This window comes from Eschrichtius robustus, chromosome 18, assembly GCF_028021215.1.
Source record: "Eschrichtius robustus isolate mEscRob2 chromosome 18, mEscRob2.pri, whole genome shotgun sequence".
Taxonomy (NCBI): Eukaryota; Metazoa; Chordata; class Mammalia; order Artiodactyla; family Eschrichtiidae; genus Eschrichtius; species Eschrichtius robustus.
The window spans coordinates 38567014-38591249 of NC_090841.1; positions in this window are offsets into that span (position 1 = coordinate 38567014).

Here is a 24236-nt window from a genome sequence, read left to right on the forward strand (position 1 = left end):
ACATTGTTCTAGACACAGTGGATACCATAATGGTGAATTAGGTTAAAAATTCCAGCCCTTCTGATGTTTACATTATAATTATTTTGGAAAAATAAAACATGTTTTTAGAGTGTGCATGATGTGGCAAACACTCTTCTAAGTATTTCACAAATATTAAATAATTTAATCTCACTGTAACCCCATGAGGCTAACACTCTATTGTCCCCATTTTTTTTTTTTTTTTGCAACTTGATAACATTTATTTGAAAGAAGAGTGGAAGAAAATAACTCTTTGTGTATAACTTTAATACTAGGTTACCAAATGTGCGCTACATCTTTCTTATCCCTTCAGCCTAGAATCCAGCACAGGGCCTGAATCATAAGATGTGCTCAAGTAAATATTTGCTCAATAACTGGACAAGCACATAGAAAAAGTCAAATTATTAATCTAGTCATCTCTGAGTATTTTCAAATACAGTGCATCAAATCTCTGAATATTTGTATGAATAATAATTACTGATACACTGGATCTCCTCTAGAACACATAATTTCTACCAGATAGCCCATTTAAAAAACAGTATCACTGTGTGTTATGTACCCAATGTTTGTGTGCATACCAAATTCATATGGTGAAGCCCTAACCTCCAAAGTGATGGTATTTGTGTTTTAGGTTTTTTTTTTTTAATATAATTTTCTCCCTTTCTTTCTTTCCTTCTTTCTTTCTTTCTTTCTTTCTTTCTTTCTTTCTTTCTTTCTTTCTTTCTTTCTTTCTTTCTTCCTTCCTTCCTTCCTTCCTTCCTTCCTTCCTTCCTTCCTTCCTTCCTTCCTTCCTTCCTTCCTTCCTTCCTTCCTTTCTTTCTTTCTTTCTTTCTTTCTTTCTTTCTTTCTTTCTTTCTTTCTTTCTTTCTTTCTTTCTTTCTTTCTTTCCTTATTAGTCATCCATTTTATACATTTCATTGTATACATGTCAATCCCAATCTCCCAATTCATAACACCACAACCCCCACACCCAGCCGCTTTTCCCCCTTGGTGTCCATACGTTTGTTTTCTACTTCTGTGTCTCAATGTCTGCTCTGTAAACTGGTTCATCTGTACCATTTTCTAGGTTCCACATATATGCATTAATATACGATATTTGTTTTTCTCTTTCTGACTTACTTCACTCTGTATGACAGTCTCTAGATGCATCCAACTCTCTACAAGTGACCCAATTTCTTTCCTTTTTACGGCTGAGTAATATTCCATTGTATATATGTACCACATCTTCTTTATCCATTCACCTGTTGATGGGCATTTAGGTTGCTTCCATGACCTGGCTATTGTAAATAGCACTGCAATGAACATTGGGGTGCATGTGTCTTTTTGAATTATGGTTGTCTCTGGGTCTATGCCCAGTAGTGGGATTGCTGGGTCATATGGTTATTCTATTCTTACTTCTTTAAGGAACTTTGATACTGTTCTCCATAGTGGCTGTATCAATTTACATTCCCACCAACAGTGCAAGAGGGTTCCCTTTTCTCCACACCTTCTCCAGCATTTGTTGTTTGTACATTTTCTGATGATGCTCATTCTAACTGGTGTGAGGTGATACCTCATTGTAGTTTTGATTTCTCTAATAATTAGTGATGCTGAGCAGCTTTTCATGTGCTTCTTGGCCATCTGTATGTCTTCTATGGAGAAATGTCTATTTAAGTCTTCTGCCCATTTTTGGATTGGGTTGTTTGTTTCTTAAATATTGAGCTGCATGAGCTGTTTATATATTAAGGAGATTAATCCTCTGTCCATTGATTCATTTGCAAATACTTTCTCCCATGCTGAGGGTTGTCTTTTCGTCTTGTTTATGGTTTCCTTTGCTGTGCAAAAGCTTTGAAGTTTTATTAGGTCCCATTTGTTTATTTCTGCTTTTATTTCTATTACTCTAGGAGGTGGATCAAAAAAGATATTGCTGTGATTTATGTCAGAGTGCTCTTCTTATGTTTTCCTTTAAGAGTTTTATAGTACGTGGTTTTACATTTAGGTTTCTAACCCATTATGCGTTTATTTTTGTGTATGGTGTAAGGGAGTGTTCTAATTTCATTCTTTTACATGTAGCTGTCCAGTTTTCCCAGCACCACTATTGAAGAGACCGTCTTTTCTCCATTGTATATCCTTGCCTCCTTTGTCATAGATTAGTTGACCATGGATGCATGGGTTTATCTCTGGGTTTTCTATCCTGTTCCATTGGTTTATATTTCTGTTTTTATGCCAGTATCATACTGTCTTGATTACTGTAGCTTTGTAGTATAGTCTGAGGTCAGGGAGTCTGATTCCTCCAGCTCCGTGTTTTTCTCTCAAGAATGCTTTGGCTATTTGGTGTCTTTGGTGTCTCCATAAATACTTTAAGATTTTTTGTTCTAGTTCTGTAAAAAATGTCATTGGTAATTTGATAGGGATTGCATTGAATCTGTAGATTGCTTTGGGTAGTATACTCATTTTCACAATATTGATTCTTCCAATCCAAGAACATGACATATCTCTCTATCTGTTGGTACCATCTTTAATCTCTTTCATCAATGTCTTATAGTTTTCTGCATACAGGTCTTTTGTCTCCCTAGGTAGGTTTATTCCTAGGTATTTTATTCTTTTTGTTTCCATGGTAAATGGGAGTGTTTCCTTAATTTCTCTTTCAGATTTTTCATCATTAGTGTATAGGAATGCAAGAGATTTCTGTGTATTAATTTTGTATCCTACAACTTTACAAATTCATTGATTAACTATAGTAGTTTTTTGGTGGCATCTTTAGGATTGTCTATGTGTAGTATCCTTTCATCTGCAAACAGTTACAATTTTACTTCTTCTTTTCCAGTTTGTATGCCTTTTCTTTCTTTTTCTTCTCTGTTTGCCGTGACTAGGACTTCCAAAACTATGTTGAATAACAGTGGTGAGAGTGGATATCCTTGTCTGGTTCCTGATCTTAGAGGAAATGCTTTCAGTTTTTCACCATTGAGATTGATGTTGGCTGTGGGTTTGTCATAGATGGCCTTTATTATATTGAAACAGGTTCCCTCTATGCCCACTTTTTGGAGAGTTTTTTATCATAAATGTGTGTTGAATTTTGTCAAAAGCTTTTTCTGCATCTATCGAGATGATCATAAGGTTTTTATTCTTCAATTTGTCAATATTGTATATCACATTGAGAAAGATGGGTGTTAGCTCTTCTCTAAATGTTTGATAGAATTCACCTGTGAAGCCATCTATTCCTGGATTTTTGTTTTTTGGAAGATTTTTAATCACAGTTTCAATTTCATTACTTGTGATGGGACTGTTCATATTTTCTATTTCTTCCTGGTTCAGTCTTGGAAGGTTATACCTTTCTAAGAATTTGTCCATTTCTTGCAGGTTGTCCATTTTATTGGCATAGATTTGCTTGTAGTAGTCTCTTAGGATGCTTTGTATTTCTGCAGTGTCTGTTGTAACTTCTCCTTTTTCATTTCTAATTTTATTGATTTGAGTCCTCTCCCTCTTTTTCTTGATGAGTCTGGCTAATGGTTTATCAATTTTGTTTATCTTCTCAAAGAACCAGCTTTTAGTTTTATTGATCTTTGCTATTGTTTTCTTTGTTTCTATTTCATTTATTTCTGCTCTGATCTTTAAGATTTCTTTCCTTCTGCTAACTTTGGGTTTTGTTTTTTCTTCATTCTCTAGTTCCTTTAGGTGTAAGGTTAGATTGTTTATTTGAGATTTTTCTTGTTTCTTGAGGTAGGCTTTTATAGCTATAAACTTCCCTCTTAGAACTGTTTTTGCTGCATCCTGTAGGTTTTGGATGATCGTGTTTTCATTGTCATTTGTTTCTAGATATTTTTTTACTTCTTTTTGATTTCTTTAGTGATCTCTTTGTTATTTAGTACCGTATTGGTTAGCTTCCATGTGTTTGTGATTTTTTACGTTTTTTTCTCTGTAATTGATTTCTAATCTCATAGTGTTGTGGTCAGAAAAGATGCTTGGTATGATTTCAATTTTCTTAAATTTACTGAGTCTTGATTTGTGACCCAAGATGTGATCTATCCTGGAGAATGTTACATGCATACTTGAGAAAAAAAAATATAATCTGCTGTTTTTGGATGGAATGTCCTATAAATATCAACTAAATCTATCTGGTCTATTATGTCATTTAAAGCTTGTGTTTCCGTATTAATTTTCTGTTTGGATGATCTGTCCATTGGTGTAAGTGAAGTGTTAAAACCTCCCACAATTATTGTGTTACTGTTGATTTCCTCTTTTAGAGATGTTAGCAGTTGCCTTATGTATTGAGGTACTCCTATGCTGGGTGCATATATATTTATAATTTTTATATCTTCTTCTTGGATTGATCCCTTGATCATTATGAATTGTCCTTCCTTGTCTCTTGTAACATTCTTTATTTTAAAGTCTATTTTATCTGATATGAGTATTGCTACTACAGCTTTCTTTTGATTTGCATGGAATATCTTTTTCCATCCCCTCAATTTCAGTCTGTATGTGTCCCTACGTCTGAAGTGGGTCTCTTGTAGACAACATATATATGGGTCTTGTTTTTGTAACCATTCAGCAAACCTGTGTCTTTTGGTTGGAACATTTAATCCATTCATGTTTAAGGTAATTATCTGTATGTATGTTCCTATTACCATTTTCTTAATGTTTGGCGGTTTGTTTTTGTAGGTCCTTTGTTTCTCTTTTTTTTCCCAACTGGAGAATTTCCTTTAGCATTTGTTGTAGAGCTGGTTTGGTGGTGCTAAATTCTCTTAGCTTTTGCTTCTCTGTAAATCTTTTGATTTCTCTATTGAATGTGAATGAGATCCTTGCTGGGTAGAGTATTCTTGGTTGTAGTTTCTTCCCTTTCATCACTTTAAGTATATCATGCCACTCCCTTCTGGCTTGTAGATTTTCTGCTGAGAAATCAGCTGTTAACCTTATGGGAGTTCCCTTGTATGTTATTTTTCGTTTTTCCCTTGCTGCTTTCAATAATTTTTCTTTGTCTTTAATTTTTGCCATTTTGATTACTATGTGTCTTGGTGTGTTTCTCCTTGGGTTTATCCTGCCTGGGACTCTCTGTGTTTCCTGAGCTTGGGTGGCTGTTTCCTTTCCCATGTTCAGGAAGTTTTTGACTATAATCTCTTCAAATATTTTCTTGGGTGCTTTATCTCTTCTCCTTCTGGGACCCCTATAATGCGAATGTTGTTGCGTTTAATGTTGTCCAAGTGGTCTCTTAGGCTGTCTTCATTTCTTTTCATTCTTTTTTCTTTATTCTGTTCTGCAGCAGTGAATTCCACCATTCTGTCTTCCAGGTCACTTATCCGTTCTTCTGCCTCAGTTATTCTGCTATTGATTCCTTCTTGTGCATTTTTCATTTAAGTTATTGTATTTTTCATCTCTGTTTGTTTGTGCTTTAATTCTTCTAGATCTTTGTTAAACATTTCTTACATCTTCTCTATCTTTACCTCCATTCTTTTTCCAAGGTCCTGGATCATCTTCACTATCATTATTCTGAAGTATTTTTCTGGAAAATTGCCTATCTCCATTTCATTTAGTTGTTTTTCTGGGGTTTTATCTTCTTCCTTCATCTGGTACATAGCCCTCTGCGCTTTCATCTTGTCTACCTTTTGTGAATGTAGTTTTTGTTCCACAAGCTGCAGGATTGCAGTTCCTTTTGCTTCTGCTGTCTGCCCTCTGGTGGATGAGGCTATCTAAGAGGCTTGTGGAAGTTTCCTGTTGGGAGGGACTGGTGAATGGTAGAGTTGGCAGTTGCTCTGGTGGGCAGAGCTCAGTAAAACTTTAATGTGCTTGTCTGCTTATGGGTGGGGCTGGGTACCCTCCCTGTTGGTTGTTTGGCCTGAGGCGACCCAACACTGGAGCCTACCTGGGCTCTTTGGTGGGGTTAATGGCGGACTCTGGGAGGGCTCACACCAAGGAGAACTTCCCAGAACTTCTGCTGCCAATGTCCATGTCTCTTGGTGAGCCACAGCTTCCCCCCACCTCTGCTGGAAAGCTTCCAACACTAGCAGGTAGGTCTGGTTCATTCTCCTGTGGGGTCACTGCTCCTTCCCCTAGGTCATGATGTGCACACTACTTTGTGTGTGTCCTCCAAGAGTAGAGTCTCTGTTTTCCCCAGTCCTGATGAAGTCCTGCAATCACATCCCACTAGCCTTCAAAGTCTGATTCTTTAGGAATTCCTCCTCCCGTTGCCAGGACCCCAGGTTGGGAAGCCTGATGTTTGGCTCAGAACCTTCACTCCAGTGGGTGCACTTCTATGGTATAAGTGTTCTCCAGTTTGTGAGTCACCCACCCAGCAGTTATGGGATTTAATTTTATTGTGATAGCACCCCTCCTATCATCTCATTGAAGCTTCTCCTTTGTCTTTGCATGTGGGGTATCTTTTTTGGTGGGTTCCAGTGTCTTCCTGTCGATGATTGTTCAGCAGTTAGTTGTGATTCTGGTGTTCTTGAAAGCAGTAGTGAGAGCATGTCCTTCTACTCCTCCATCTTGAACCCTATTTTCCCCGTTTTTGCAGACAGAGAGCTGAGACATCTTGAGGAGCATGGTCACGGTGGTGGAGTAAGAAGATCCTGAGTTCTCCCTTCAACATGAACACATCAAAAGCAGAAGGACATATAGAGCAACTCTCTCTGAGAATGACTCTTCAAAGTAGCAGGACATTTTCCTACAATCTAGGCTGTAAAAAAAGAACCACACAATGTCTGGTGGGAGAAGAAGAGAAGCAATCTGGTCAGGACCCACACACTTAGTGGGTGACACAGATGAGGATAGGGATGTCACAGTCTTGGGGATCCTTCTTGAGAAGAAAAGGTTTAAGCCCCATATTGGGCACTCTAGCCTGATGTTCAGCACAAGGAATACAAACCTCCTTAGCTGGTTTGAAGACCAGTGGGGCTTACTAGAAGGCTGTAAGAAATTGAGATTCCACTCCTGAAGAGCATGTGCACAGACTTGTTTACTCCTAGTCCCAGCACAGCAACAGAAGATTGAAAACCACTTGTTATGCTGCCCAGACTTCCAGGATCATCCCAGTGTGACTGCCAGCCTGCACTGGACTTCTGCTCAAGCCCCTCAGGGAAAAGTAGAACCAACTCAGAGCTGTGACTCCAAATGCTAAGGCCCTGACTCCACCACTGACCAAGGTGGAAACCCCATCTCTATCATGTGAGCACATGGACAATGGGGAATAAGAGACGGCAACTCAGAAGGGTGGTTCCAACACCTTGAGCCCTGACCTCACCTCTGACTAAGATAGAGATCATCACTGCCATTTTACGAGCTTGTGTGCACTTGAGAAAAAGCAAACCCAGCTCAGAAGTGTGGCTTCAAGCCACACCATGCTCCTAACCAAAGTGGAGATTACCATCATGCCTGGGAGAAGCCCAACTCTCTTAATGTTTCTGCTTCATCACCTTGGGCCCTAGCCCTTCCTCCTGATAGAGCAGCAACTGCGATTGAGCCTGGGAAAATCCCCAACCCACATCTGGCTTCAGCTTTAATCCTTCTGACTCCAGCCCTATGTTGCACCATAGTCACAGCTGTCAGGGCACCCTGAGAAAATACATAGCCCATGATCACTTCAGATCCAGTTCTCCCACCAAAGCCACTGGACACAGGAAGATTGCATAAGGACACTCCCACACAAAGACATGCCTACAAGACCAGGATAGGTAACTGTATTGCCTAATTCCACACAGACAAAGAGAAAGTCAAACAAAATAAAAAGACAGAGAAATATGCTTCAAATGAAAGAACAAGATGAAACTAAGAAAAAATCCTAATAAAATTGAGGTAAATAATTTACCTTATAATGAGTTCAAAAAAATAGTAATAAAATGCTCACTGAACTTGGGAAGAGAACAGAGGAACACAGTGAGAACATCAACAAATAACTAGAAAGTAAAAAAAAGAAAAAAATGAACCAACCAGAGCTGAGAAATTACACTAACTGAAATGAAAAATACACTAGAAGGATTTAACTGCAGATTAGGTGATACAGAAGATCACATAAGCAACCTGGAAGATACACTAGAGGAAAATACCCAATCAGAACTTCAAAGAAAAAAAATAAAAAAGGATAGTTTAAGGGACCTCTGGGATATCATGTACAAATATTTGCATTATAGAGGTCCTAGAAGGAGAAGAGAGAGAAAGCTCAAAAATGTATTTGAAGAAATTATGGCTGAAAACTTTCCTAACCTGAAGAAGGAAACAGATATCCAGATCCAGGAATTACAGATAATCCCATGCAAGATGAACCCAAAGAGACACACACTAAAACATATAGTCAAAATGGCAAAAGACAAGAAAGAATTTCAAAGGTAGCAAGAGAAAAACAAAGAATTGCCTAGAAAGGAACTGTCATAAAGCTAATAGCTGATTTTTCATGAGAAATTTTGCAGGCTATAAGGGAGTAGCATGACATATTAAAGTGCTGAAAGAAAAGAACCTACAATCTAGGATACACAACCCAGCAAGGCTATCATTCTGATAGAAGGAGAGAAGATTTTCTCAGACAAGCAAAAATTAAGAGTACATCACCACCAAATAGACCTTACAAGAAATATGAAAGGGTCTCCCTCAAGTGAAAAATGGAAGGATATAACAAGAAATAAGAAAATATATAAAGGGAGCAACATCACTTGTAAAGGCAAATATACAGTAGAGCCAGTGGATCAACCACTTAAATGAGCTAATATGAAGATTAAAGACAAAAATTGTAAAATCTCCCTTAACTACAATAATAAGGGATAGACATGGAGATGTAAAACATGTCATCAAAGACATAAAATGTGTTGGAGAGTAAAGATGTAGATCTTTTAGAATGTGTTTCAACTTAAATGACTGAATAAGTAGATATAGTTATATTTCAACATACATGAACTCCTTGGTAACCACAAATCTAAAAGTACTATTGATACACAAAAACTAAAGAGGAAAAAACCCAAATAAACAAACATAACACTAATGACAATTATCACACCACAAGTTGAGATACTAAGATGAGAAGAAAAGAACAGAGAAGAACTACAAAAACAACGAGAAAACAAGTAACAAAATGACAAGCAGTGCATATCTATCAATAATCACTTTAAATGTATATGGACCAAATGATTCAACTGAAAGGGAGGAAGGTGACTGATTGGATAAAAAAGAAAAAGACCCATGTATATCCTGCCTACGAGAGACTCACTTCAGAGCTAAAGACACACACAAACTGAAAGCAAAGAGATGGAAAATGATATATCATACAAATGAAAATGAAAAGAAAGCTAGGGCAGAAATACTCATATCAGACAAAGTATAATTTAAAACAAAGTCTATAATAAAAGATGAAGAAAAGTATTAAATAATGGTAGAGGTGTCAATCCATGAACATGATATAACATTATTAAAAATGTACACCTTATACAGAAGCACTTAAATATATAAAGCAAATAATAAAAGACATATAGAAAGAAATTGACAGTAATACAATAATAGTAGGGGACTTTAACACCCCCAATTACATTTCAGTGGAGTAATCATCCAGAAGGAAAATCAGTAAGGAAACAGTGGTCTTAAATGACATATTAAATCTGATGAGCTTAATAGATAACTACAGAACATTCCATCCCCCAGAGCTTAATAGATACCTATAGAACATTCCATCCCCCAAAAGCAGAATATACATTCTTTTCAAGTGCACTTGGAACTTTCTCCAGGATAGACATATGATAGGCCACAAAAATAATGTTAATAAATTTAAGAAGATTTAAATTATGTCAAGTAGCTTTGTCAACCACCAAAGAATGCGATTAGAACTTAATTACAAGAAGAAAAATGAAAAACAACAACAACAAAAAAAACCAAACACGTGTAGACTAAACAACTTGCTACCAAAAAACCAATAGGTCAATGAAGAAATAAAAGAGTAACTTAGAAAATATTTTGAGACTAATAAAATTATACACAAAACTTTTCAAAATCTATGGGACACAGCAAAAGCAGTTCTGAGAAGGATGTTGATAGCAGTACAGGACTACCTCAAGAAACAAGAGAAATTTCAAATAAACAATGTAACTTTACATTTAAAGGAATAGAAAAAGAAGAAAGCAAAGCCCAAAATTAACAGAAGGAAATAATAAAGATGAGAGTGGAAATAAATAAAATAGAGACCAGAAAACCCCCAAACAATAGAATAGATCAATAAAACTCAGAACTGGATATTTGAAAAGATAAATAAAATTGATAAAACTTTAAGAAAAAGAGAGAGCCCACATAAACAAAAATGGAAATGAAAGAGGTTACAACTGATATCAGAGAAATACAATCATAAGGGTTATATGCCAAAACAAATGGACAACCTAGAAGAAATGGATAAATTCCTAGAAACATACAATCTTTCAAGACTGAAGTAGAAAGAAATATAAAATTGGAACAGACCAAGTACTCATATTGAAATTGAATCAGTAACCAAAAAACTCTCAAGAAACAAAAGTGCAGGACTGGCTGGCTTCATAGGGGAGTTCTACCAAATATTTAAAGAAGAGTTAATACCTATTCTTTTCAAACTATTCCAGAAAATTGAAATGGACAGAACATTTCTAATATCATTCTAGGAGGCCAGAATTACCTTGATACCAATACCAGATAAACACTACCAAAAAAATCACAGGCCATTATTCCTGATAAACATAGATGCAATAATTCTCACAAAGTATTAGCAAAATAATTCAACAATACATAGAAAGATCATATGTCATGATCAAGTATAATTTACTCCAGGGTGGTAAGGATGGGTCAGTATCAGCAAAACAATCAGTGTGGTATACCACATTAACAAAATGAAAGCTAAAAATCACATAATAATCTCAATACATACAGAAAAAGTATTTTAAAAAATCCACCATCTATTTGTGGTAAAATTTCTCAACAGTGTTTGTATAGAGGGAACATACCTCAACATAATAAAGGCCATTCATGACAAACCCACAGCTAACATTACACTCAATGGTTAAAAACTGAAAGCTTTTCTTTTCAAATCAGTACCAAGACATGGATGCCCATTTTCATCATTTCTATTTAGCATAGTATTGGAAGTCCTAGCCACAGCCATTAGAAAAGAAAAAGAAATAAAAGAAATCCAAATTGGAAAGGAAGAAATAAAACTATCACTATTTGCAGGTGACATTATACTATATACATAAAAAACCCTAAAGACTTCACCAAAAACCTATTAAAATGAATAAATTCAGTAAAGTTGCAGAATACAATATTAATATACAGAAATCTGTTGCGCTTTCATGCACTAATAATGAACTATCAGAAAGCAAAATCAAGATAGCATTCCCATTTACAATCCCATCAAAAAATAAAATATCTAGGTATAAACTTAACCAAGGTGGTGAAAGACATACACTCTGAAAACTATAAGGCATTGATAAAGAAAATTAAATATAATACAAAAAGATGAAATTATATCCCATGTTCAAGGATTGGAAGAATTAATATTGTTACAATGTCCATACTACCCAAAACAATTTACTGATTTAATGCAATTGCTATCAAAACATCCATGAAAATTTTCACAGAACTAGAACAAATAATCCTAAAATTTATATGGAACCACAAAAGACCCCAAAGCCAAAATAATCTTCAGAAAAAAAGAACAAAGCTGGAGGTATCATGCTCCCTGACTTCAGACCATACTACAAAGCTACAGCAATGAATATAGTATGGTACTGACAAAAAACAGACACATAAAACAACCAAAACAGAACAGGGAGCCCAGAAATAAACACACACACATGGTCAACTAACCTATGACAAATGTGGCAATAATATACAATGGGAGCAAGAGACTCTCTTCAATAATTTGTGTTGGGAAAAGTGGACAGCAACATGTAAAAGAATAAAATTAGAACACTTTCTCATACAATATACAAAAATAAATTCAAAATGGATTAAAGCCCTAAATATAAGACCTGAAACCATAAAACTCCTAGGAAAGAATGTGGACAGTATGTTAACTTAGGTCTTAGCATAATTCCTCAGGCAAGGAAAACAAAAGCAAAGAATAAATAAATGGGACCTAATCAAACATAAAATATTTTGCACAAAGAAGGAAACCATCAACAAAACAAAAAGACAAAGTACTGAATAGAAGAAAGTATTTGAAAATGATATGTCTGACAAGGGACTAATATCCAAAATATACAAAGAACTCAATATATATATTTTTTAAAAGGCAGAGGAACCTAACAGGCATTTTTTCAAACAAGACATACAGATGGTCAAAAGGTACATGAAAAGATGCTCAACATCATTAATCATCAGGAAAGGCAAATTAAAATGACACCTGTCAGCATGGCTGTCATTCAAAAGACAAGAAATAACAAGTGTTGTTGAGGATGGAGAGATAAGGAAATCCTAGTTCATTGCTGATGGAAATGTAAATTGGCATAGGCAGTATGGGAAACAGTATGGAGATTTCTCAAAAAAACAAAACAAAACAAAAACAAAACAAAACAAAACCTGGAACTACTATATGATTCAGCAATTCTATTCCTGGGTATATATCTGAAGAAAATGTAAACACTATTTCAAAAAGGTATATAAATATATATATAACATTGGAATATATATGTATATTCCAATGTTCATAGCAGCATTATTTACAATGGCTAAGACATTAAAACGGCTATCTGTCTATCAACAGATGAATAGATAAAGAAGATATTTGTATATACCACCCCACACACATATATATACAATGGAATATTTCTCAGACATTAAAAAATGAAATTTTGTCATTTGTGACAGCATGGATGCACCTAGAGGATATTATGCTTAGTGAAATAAGTCAAAGACAAATACTGTATGTTATCACTTACAAGTGGAATCTAAAAAATAAAACAAGTGAGCAAATATAAAAGAAACAGATTCACAGATACAGGGAACAAATTATTGGTTACCAGATGGGAGAGAAGTGAGGTGCAGGCTAAGATTGATGAAGGGGATTAAAAGCTACAAATTACTAGGTACAAAATAAGTTACAAGGTTATAATGCACAGCACAGGGATTATAACCAATATTTTATAATAACAGGTATAATCTATAAAAATATGAAATCACTATGTTGCAAATCTGAAACTAATACAATGTTATTAGTCAACTACACGTCAATAAAAAATAAAAATAATATAAAATAAAATAAGAAAGAAAGCTGAGACATAAAGAGATGACCTAATTTGGCAAGAGTTGTGCAGATAGTAAGTGCCTATGACAGGATTTGAATCTAAGCATTCTGGTTAAAAGTCTACATTTTAAACCTGTATTCCATCCTACCTCTATGTATTATGTTGTCTCTGAGATGTCTATTATTTCTAAAAATGATAGACCTTAAAAATAAAGTATTCAAAATCACATGGTCATATCAATATATGCAGAAAAAGAATTTGACAAAATTCAACACTATGCCTGAGAAAAATTTTCAGTAAACTAGGGATAAAGTGGAAATACCTTAACTTGACAAAGCATTTCTACAAAACATTTATAAGCAACATCATACTTAATAGTGAGAAGCTCAAAGCTTTTCCACTAAGATCAAGAATAAGGAAAGGATGTCCCTTCTCAACACTGCTTTTCAGCATTATACTGGAAGTCCTAGCAAATTCAATAAGATAAAAAAGAAAATAGGAGTTATGCAAGTCATGGGTTAGGAAAAAATATTTGCAAAATATATCTCACTAAATAGCCCTCCTCCCAAAAACAAAACAAAACAAAACAAACACTCCACAGAACTCAACAATAAGAAAACAAAAGACCTTGAGTACAAGATGAAACTACATGAACAAATATTTCACCAAAGAATATACATAGATGTCAAATAAGAACGTAAAAAGATGTTTCACATCATTTTTCATGAAGGAAATGCAAATAAAAACAATAATGACTACAACTCCACACTCATAACAAAATCCAGAACACTGACAACTTCAAATGCTGGAGAGGATGTGGAGCAGCCGTACCTCTCATTCATTTTATAGTAGAATTCTTTTGGATTTTTTTCAAAAGCATTCTTCCAGAGAGGTCTGAGTTATTCTTGCTTTTTCAGTAGTCATTTGCACGAAGTTTGTAATCTTTCTTTTTTGTTCAGCAGGCCCAGATGTTTTCGAAAACTGGGCTGGCTTCACTCTCAGTGTTCCCAATGCCAGGACTTAGCCGCCTTCTGAAAAGCCACTGCCATAGCTGCTCATTCCTGGAAAAGCTCAGTAGACAATGTCAGTTCCACACCACCTCACCTGCTCATATCTGATGAATGAGTGGTCTTGCTGATAAATTATACTCCAATGCCACTGATGAGTAAATATTTTTAAATACTGATAAAAATGTTAGAACAAAGAATATAGCTATGTATTAAAAGTAATAACCAAAATAATCAGAAGACTAAACAACAGACTGGGAGAAATTATTGATATTTTCAAAATACATGCCTAAGGACTATTATCCAATATTCATAAAGAACTCTTAAAACTCAACAATAAGAAAATGAACAGCCCAATTGAAAAATGGGGAAAATACCTGAACAGACACCTCATCAAAGAATATATACAGATGACAAATAAGTGTATGAAAATATGTTCAATATTGTGTCATTAGGTAACTGCAAATGAAAACAAAGAGATACCACTAAACACCTATTAGAATGGCCAAAACCCAAAACACTGACAGCACCAAATGCTGGAGAGGATGTGTAACAATAGGAACTCTCATTCATTGCAAGATGGAATGCAAAACAGTATAGCCACTTTGGAAGACAGTTTGACAGTTTCTTACAACATTAAACATACACTTACCATGTGATCCAGCAACTGTGCTCATTGATATTTACACAGAGGAGTTGAAAACATATCCACAGAAAACTTGTACAGAGATGTTTACAGCAGTTTTACTCATAATTGCCAGTACCTGGAAGTAACCAAGATGTCCTTCGTAGGTGAATGGGTAAATAAACTGTGGTACATCCAGGTAATGAAATAATGTTCAGAGGAAAAGAAATGACCTATCAAGCCACGAAAAGACATGGAGAAAACTTAAATGCATGTTACTCAGTGAAAGAAGCCAGTCTGAAAAAGGTCATGTATTGTATGATTCCAACTATATGACATGTTGGAAAAAACAAAATTTTGGAGACAGTGAAAGGATCTTTTCAGTGGTTACCAGAAGTTAAGGGAAATAGAGAGATAAATAGTTGGTGCTCAGAGGACTTTAAAGGCAGTGAAAATACTGTATATAATAAAGTAATAATGTATATATGTCATTATAAGTTTGCCAAAATCCACAGAATGTACAACACCAAGAGTAAACTAATGTAAACTATAGATTTTGGGTGATAATGAAGTGTCAATGTAGGTTCATCTATTGTAACGAATATACCACCCTGGTGAGGGACTGTTGGTAATGGGGGAAGCTATGCATGTATAGGGTGGGTACAGGAAATCTCTGTACTTTCTTCTCAGTTTTGCTGTGAACGTATAACTGCTTTAAAATACAAATTCTGTTAAAATTTTTATAAAGAAGCATTCTCATGTGTTGTATCATGAGGAAAATAATTGCAACTTTCTTGTTATTTTGTTGTTGCTATTGTGTTGTTTTTGTTCTCCAAATTCCTTTTCATTTTGTGTCTAAATAGAAAGAAAAAACAGTAAAAAGGAATCAGAAGTAGGAATTTCTTATTTACAGCCACATCAAAATTTTAGAATGATAATGCTTTAAGAAAGTTTGTATTTCTACAAATTTGGAATAAAATGATAATAGAAGCTGTCACTAATTACAGGAGAAAATAATTTCAAGAAGGTAACTAGCTGGGAATAAGAGCATAACTTTTTAAATTCAGAATGTAAGATATTCTACAGGGATAAAAATTCACTCTTTCATGTAGTGTTGAAAAAGTGTCAACCTTATTTTGAAAGTCCTAATTTTATTAAAATATTTATGCTAACTTGTCTTATGAAGGGCATTTTATTGATCTATCTATTCTCATAAAAACTGAAAGTGAAAACAAGTACCACATTAATTAGTGTTCACTATGAGTTCTTTTACTGTGTGTACCATAAATAAATCCTTTCTTTTTTAAACTCAGGTTTTTCTTTTGCTTATGTTCATTGCAATACATAGCCAGCTTCAAAAATAATTATCTTCAGGAAATATTATTTAGCTTCTATAGAGTTCATGTTACTGTGTCTACTTCTTTAAGGATAAAAACAATGGTTTTTACTTCAGGGACTTTGAGTCTAAATGACTTGTTTACAGCAGAGTCACCAGAAAGGTGTTGCTCGTTTGTTCCTTTTTTTTTTTTTTTTTCAATTGTGGAAAACACTGATAATGTTAAATAGAGCATATAGCATTCTGTGATAAATTATGTACTACATGGGACAATGGAAAATATTTATTCTCAAGTCAAGAAGCTGGGAGAACTTCTTGAGAAGGTGGAAATTGAAAACAGAGTGAAGGATGGTAGAAGAAAAATAAATGAACATTTATGTCCACCGATTATGGGTCGGACACTTATTTCTCCTAATCACATTGGATACTCAAAATAATACTATTGGTTTTCTTGTTATTATTTTTTACCTTAGAGGTGTTTAAACCTAGACTCAGTAAAATAAATTGACTTGCAAGGGGACCCAGTTTGTAAAGAAGAGAGCCAGAGCTCAAACATAGGCTGTGTGTATTCAAAACTCATATTTTTCTCTATGGATATAATAGTTTGTGTTTACTTGGGAAATGTGAGAGATAAAAAATATTCCAGGTAGAAGTGACATAATTAGCAAACAAATCTACTCATGAATTACTCTGGAAATCACTGAAGGGAGGCAGAGAATCTCAATATTTGTGGGAATTGGCCTCCTTTTGAGCACTTCATGCCTTTTTAGTCTCATGTCTTATGTTAGCCACTGAAGCAGAGAGGAATTCAGAAATACATTGGCCATTTTAATAAAAATGTAAACTGAAAGCTTGGGATCATATGGGTTCATGTCAAAGATTCTGAAGTTCTCTCACCAGTTTTTCCAACATAATACTGTAGGCCCTAGTCAGAGCAATCAGGAAAGAAAAAGAAATAAAAAGCATCAAAATTGTAAAGAAAGAAATAAAATTGTCCTTGTTTGCAGATGGCATGACATTATATATAGAAAACCCTAAAGACTCCACCAAAAAACTGTTAGGACTAACAATTGAATTCAGTAAAGTTGCAGGATACAAAATCAATATACAAAAATCTGTTGCATTTTTATACACAAATAATAAACTGTGTCAATATTCCAAAGAAGACATACTAATGGCCATCAGGTATACAAAGAGACACTCAACCTCACTAATCATCAAGGAAATGCAAATCAAAACTACAAAGAGATATAATCTGATACCTCCATTAGAATGGCTATTAACAAAAAGATAAAGATAATAATTGATGGTAAGGGTGTGGAGAAAAGGGAAAGCTGTGTAATGCTTGTGGGAATGTAAATTGCTGCAGCCATTATGGAAAATGGTACAGAGTTTCCTCAAAAAATTAAAAATAGAACTACCATATGATCCAGTAATTTGCTTCTGGGTATATAGTCAAAGGAAACAAAATCACTATTTGGAAAAAACACCTAGACCATGATGTTCATCTTAGTATTATTTACAGTAGCTAAGACATTAAAACAATATGTCCATCAACTAATGCATAGATAAGGAGAATGTGATATATATATATACAATGGACTATTATTCAAACATAAAAATAAAGGAAATATTGCCATTAGGGACAACATAGATGCACGTTGAGGGCATTATGCTAAGTGAAATGAATCAGACAGAGAAAGACAAATACTGTATGAGCTCACTTATAAGAGGAATCTAAAACAAATGAACTCGTAGATACAGAGAACAGATTGACAGTTGCTATAGGTGAGAGGGGGACAAAATGGATGAAAGTGTCAAAAAGTACAGACATTTCCAGTTATAAGATAAATAAGTTCTGGGGATGTGGTGTATAGCATGGTACTGTAGTTAACAATACAGCATTGCATATTTGAAAGTCAAGAGATTAGATCTTAAAGGTTCTCATCACAAGAAAAAAATAAATTGGAAACTATATGAGGTGGTGGATGTTAACTAAATTTACTGTGGTAAATTTACATGTTTCAAAAAATATATATATTAAATCATCAGGTTGTACACCTTAAACTAATACAATGCAATATGTAAATTCCAATTGTTGTAAATAACTTCTGTCACGTTAAAAAGGAAGATTTTTCCTTAAGACACTATACAAATTTAACTGAATAAAACTAAAAAATATATAACAACAAAAACTAAAATATCAGAATTTTAAAAAATTAAATAAATTAAAAAATAAAGTTGAGGTGGGACGGGTCTGAGACCTAAGGGAATTCTAAGCAGGAGCATAGTGGAATTGCTAGAAATTCATGCTGTTAAGTGCAAGATCATGACAGATTATGACTGGTGGATACATTCTTCATCCTTTTTTCACTCAGGCACAGATTTCATAAGAAATTTTAGAGAGTTTTGAGGCACTGAGCAAACAGTAGTCCAAAACAGATTACCAATTCTAAAATACACCAGACACTGGTGATTTCTTGAAATTACAGTTTCAAATAAACTACTCAGTCAAAAGCCTTTTCCTCCTGCTTTCCTTTCAAGAAGAATAAAATACAATAGAACAAAAAATAGGCCATCACCTAGACAGCTATTCCAAACAACTATTAAAACGAATCTCCCATGCTCTCTGTGACTGTTTAGCGAATGTCTCAACAAACACAGTGAACAAATTATTGTTCTCACACAATGCACTTTATTTCATCATTAATATATTACAGTGAATTCTATCACACTTTAGATTCCATCAATTAACTCTGCTTACCTCTTTGTGGACAAGCAGTATAAATCTAATATTTCTGTTAGGTAGTAGAGATTTCTTCAAATATTTGTTCTCTTTGTTTTAATTATTCATCATTTCAAGTAAAATATATTGAGAATATTCTATTTGGTAAATAAAATAAAAGGTTCTAATGTTATTAATATAACAAATATCGAATTTCTCTTCAGGGAACTAAGAATATGGGGGGTGGGTAATATAAACATAGAGGCACAAGATATCAAAGAATAATTTTTGTGATAAAACACAGTGGAGTTCTGTGAGAATATTCTAAAAGATATGAACAACTTCATGAGGTCAGGAAAGGCAAGGGAAAAGTGAAGGAAGGAAGGAAAGAAGGAAGGAAGGAAGGACGAAGAAAGAGAAGTAAGGATTGGGAGGATAAAATAAATTGGGAAATAAAATGTCAAAAGCATTAACGAGAAAAAGAACAAGAGGAAATGAAAGGAGAAAGGAGGAGGATGATAATGGTGAATGAAAAAAATGTGTAGATTACTTACTTTTGTGGAATATTATTAGTAAGCATTTTGCGTGCTATTTAAATCTTAAATGTGATAGCCTCACTAGTGAGGGTTGCATTAAAAATACTATTGGTTTTGGTGATGAGGGGACTTCTATAGTACAAATCTGGAGGGACAGAACCAACAAAATCTTTCTACTTTCAAAAATACTAAAGATAAAGACCAAGGTAGACATAGACTGCAAATAAGAACTCACTTTTGTTAATCATGCTGGCTTTTGCTAAAGGGTTCATATTTTTAACTATCGCTACTTTTTAATGTTATATACATGGTTATACAGATATCTATGAAAGGATACCCAACCAAGAAAGGGGATGCACAAAAAAATAGTTATCTCCATAGAAGACAACCGAGAGACTAGAGACAATGATAGGAGGAAAAGTAATTTTTCACTATATAAATTAAAAAAAAAAACCTCTTGTATATTTACTCATTAAAATCATAAAGTTGTTGAATAGTATTTATATGTCATTTTAGATAAAGGTAGATAATGGTTTCTTTTTTGTAGACACTTGTTTTTTGAATGAGCTTGTCTACCCTCTTAACTGTTGGGTATTTGAAACCATTCTCTTGTTGCTGTGTCAAGTGATTTGATATGTCAGTGGTAACAAATAACTTGATCTACTCTCCATGTCAGAACAGCAAGGAGGATCTTAACATTCAAAGTTAAATTAAAGCAGAATGTGTGTTTGAATGCCATTTTTATCTTCCTCATTCCCTTTCTGCAAGCAGTTCTTTAGATCATTAAGAATAATACAAAATTTTATAAACAACTATAATTAGTGATTCTACAGCCATCTGGCTTTCACAATCGTAATTAGAATTACTTCTAATTATTATTAATGTACATTTATAAATTCTGAAATTCTTGGATAGGTTAGCATTTTGCTCCTTCTCCACAGGAGCTAATGAATCTTCTTTTTACAAAAAGAATCCATCAATTTGTGACATTATTTCTTTTTAAAAACCTTTTGGTGTTGTCAGGACCCCAGAAAATGACCCTGTCTAATAAATTTACTCACTCAGTTAAAACCTGAGGCTGACTGTCTAGTATCCCAGACTCTACATTTTGTATAACCTTTTGATATGCAGAAAATGAGTGAACACAGAGCCCTACATAAGCCCCTCAGCCCCAGCAGGGAGCAGGGCAAGTCTTTCCCAGAGCTGTTTCTCATGTTTGAGTACCTTCCATTAAAGACTGAACTAGGATTTTAGTATCAGAATAAACACACACACACACACATATGTAAATATATATATATATATATTTATATTTGCAATCACCAGTACCTCAGTCACTCTCTTAATAAATGGGAGAGACAAAATATATCTATAAAGAATGAGCATCTACAAATCTGCTGCTCAGCTAAAAATTCTTAAAATAAATGTAAACAGCAATTTACATTTGATGGCACTAGACAGTGTACGCAATGGAGTTTAAAACATTATTTTCTAATTTGTTTTCATTAAAAAAATACTGTGAAGTTACACACTTTAAAGATAGAGTCCACATTTCTTACTGTTATTTCCTTAAAACTTCATTAAAAAAATAAACACTTTTGGGATGAATTAAATATTTTAGCACTTTAGCATCTTTTTTAAAATTTTTATTTTATATTGGAGCATAGTTGATTAACAATGTTGTGTTAATTTCAGGTGTACAGCAAGGTGATTCAGTTATACATATACATGTATCTATTCTTTTTCAAATTCTTTTCCCATTTAGAGTATTACAGAATATTGAGCAGAGTTCCCTGTGCTACACAGTAGGTCCTTGCTGGTAATCTGTTTTAAATATAATAGTGTGTAAATGTCAATCCCAAACTCCCAATCTATCCCTCACCCTTCCCCTTCCCCTCTGGTAATCATAAGTTCGTCTCTAGGTCTGTGAGTCTGTTTCTGTTTTGTAAATAAGTTCATCTGTATCATTTTTTTTTAAGATTCTGCATATAAGTCATATCATATGATAATTGTCTTTCTCTGTCTTTGTCAGGCAGTCTTAAGTCTTGTCAGTAAGAATTAGGGAGAAGTTTGTTCATGTGCAGAGAGCAATAGTGAATCAAGCAATGTAAGTTCTGTCAGAGATCTTTGATTAAAATATAACCTAAAAATCCTGAATATCATAAAATTATACTTTGACAAGGAGCTAATTTTAACACATAACATATTTTTAAACGACTATAGATATAATACTTTAGTAGTCTAACTAATGTTCTCTGAATTGCCCTCTTCATATTTTGGAACAAATTATTACAGATTTCTCAAATCTGAGTGGCTTTAACATGAATTCTTTGTGTAGTAGAAATAATACACTTTATTACATAAAGACTTCAAATCATTTACTAACATAATCCTTCTATAACATACTGACAGATCCTTTTAGCTAGTGTACTTTTGAGCACTTACTATTTAAGCAACAATTAAAACAACTTTTAAAACAGCACATTTAAAAATAAAACTTTAAGATATATTCATTTGTGCTAAACAAAATTAAAAATCCTGACCATTTTCCTTAGTTCTATAAGTTCTTCTGAATGAAAGACTGCAATTATTTATGTAGATTAGCTAAATTTCAATTCAATAAATATATATCAGTTAAATTTTTTTTTAAAAACGTCATTCAAAAATTAAAGAAATAGAGTTCGAGGATGATCGGTACAAAAGGCTATAGATATCCAATATACTATATTTCTATTTTAGAAGTATAATAGTATAGATATTTCAATACTCTAGCTAAAATACAGTATCCAAATATCTTATATTTTTATTTTAATAATTTTTTATCTGACATGATAGTCAATCAAATTCTACTAATAAAAAAATTACTTCTGTGTTTGTGTGTATACACACAGATATACTTGATTTTACCCTTTATTTCAATAATAAAAAGGATAACAAATGTTAACAAAAAAGTTTTTAACTACTTTGAATTAGTTTTCTTTATTCAAGTTACAGATAGTGCTAGAAATGTATTCGTTTATGGATTTTCAAGTTTCTGAATACTAAACCCACTACAACACAAAAGATGTTGTGTGGACTTTTTCAGTGTAATACTCTGAATAAATTAGACAATTTCCAATATATAACTTTCAACTAACATTGAACATCTAAACTAAATTCAAAAGATCTAGGAAAGCCATCTATAGTTACCTTTGTATAACTTGATGTTTTGTGGATATATGCAATTAAATTTTATTGTGGCCAATAAAGAGGCAGGAAAAAAAGCACATGTTATGCCAGTGAATTGATTTTAACATTTATATATATTATGACAAGTAATTTCTATATAAGAATTAGAAATCTGATGGGCCCAGCACATTAAAGTAGCAAGAGAGCTTATTAAAATGTTACTGTTATAATTTATTATTTATATTTGATATTTTCTAATAACATTCAGTAATTAGGTATACTACATTAATTTTTTGAAGTTAAGTAATGGAATTTTATGCACTAATGTAAAATCTTCATTAAAGCAAAATGGAAATTTAATCATTATACTTTTGAAAATATAAATCATATTCCTACTTGGAAATACTCCTGTGTACTGAAATACTCCTGAGACTGGCTGAATTCAAAGTTCTTTTCTTCTCTGTGCATACTGTAACAGATTGGCATAATCACAGTAAACAGTGGTGCACTCCAACGAGGATAGTCTGATTAGAATGACTCTATTTATTTGTAATTACTAGAACCAGCAGCTATTCATACAGGAAATAAAAATAACAGAGAACTCAACATCTGACTACTGTTTGTGTATACTGGAATCAAACTGGTAATATAATTACTTATTTTTATTTATCTACTGGGGCTTGATCGTATGTTATAATTTTGTAAATATTCTGGTTTATTAGAAATGTAAATAACAGATCTTTATGCTTCTGCCAAAAACATGGCTTAACATTTGCCATGGTAATCTCTGAAGTTGGAACAGGTAGTCTTTACTTTGAAATTGTTTGAGCCACTTTACTTTTAGGTATTTTATTAAGAGCTCTGAGACTGAAAAAAAATATACCACCTTCATTATCATTTAATACATTGTTGTCTATTGTGGAAAATTGAGACTACTCTCTTCATTGATATAAGTTATTATTTATATCTTGTCTTGTGTACAATTTATAAACCTTAATCCTAACTCTAAACTTATATCTAAGATATTAATAGGATAAGCCTATGTAATGTATAGTCACTTCAATGTTAGGCAATAAAAGTATTTAATGATTTGTTGATAAAAGCAGTTTTTTCATAAATGCTCTTTTTAATCAGTTATGTTTTCATACACAGTTATAATATTATTTTAAATACAAATAATTGACTGCATTTTTTATTCATTGTATATACATAAGTATTAATTTATAAATATGAGGTCTTTAATATTTAGGTTTAATACCTAATATTTCTATAAATTGTATTTTTAGTAGTAAATGACAAATGCATAATGCTACATGATAAAGAATGGTGGAGTGTTACAGTAACTATTTTGTGTAACAAATACTATGAAACTTAGCAGCTTAATATAACCATTTTATCTTGCTCACAATGTTATGGTTCAGGAATTTGGAAAGAGATCAGCTGTTAGTTCCTTCTTGGGACCTTCCATGAATTTATAATCAAATTTTGGTGGGGGCTGCATTTATCTAAAGGCTCAGCTGGGCTAAATCTCCAAAATGACTCATTCACATAGCTGGCTGTTGATTCTGGCTATTGACCATGAGCTAATCTGGGACCCTTTACTGGAGTGCCTACATGAAGTCTCGACATGTGGCTTGGGTTTCCTTATAGCATGGTGACTTTTTGAT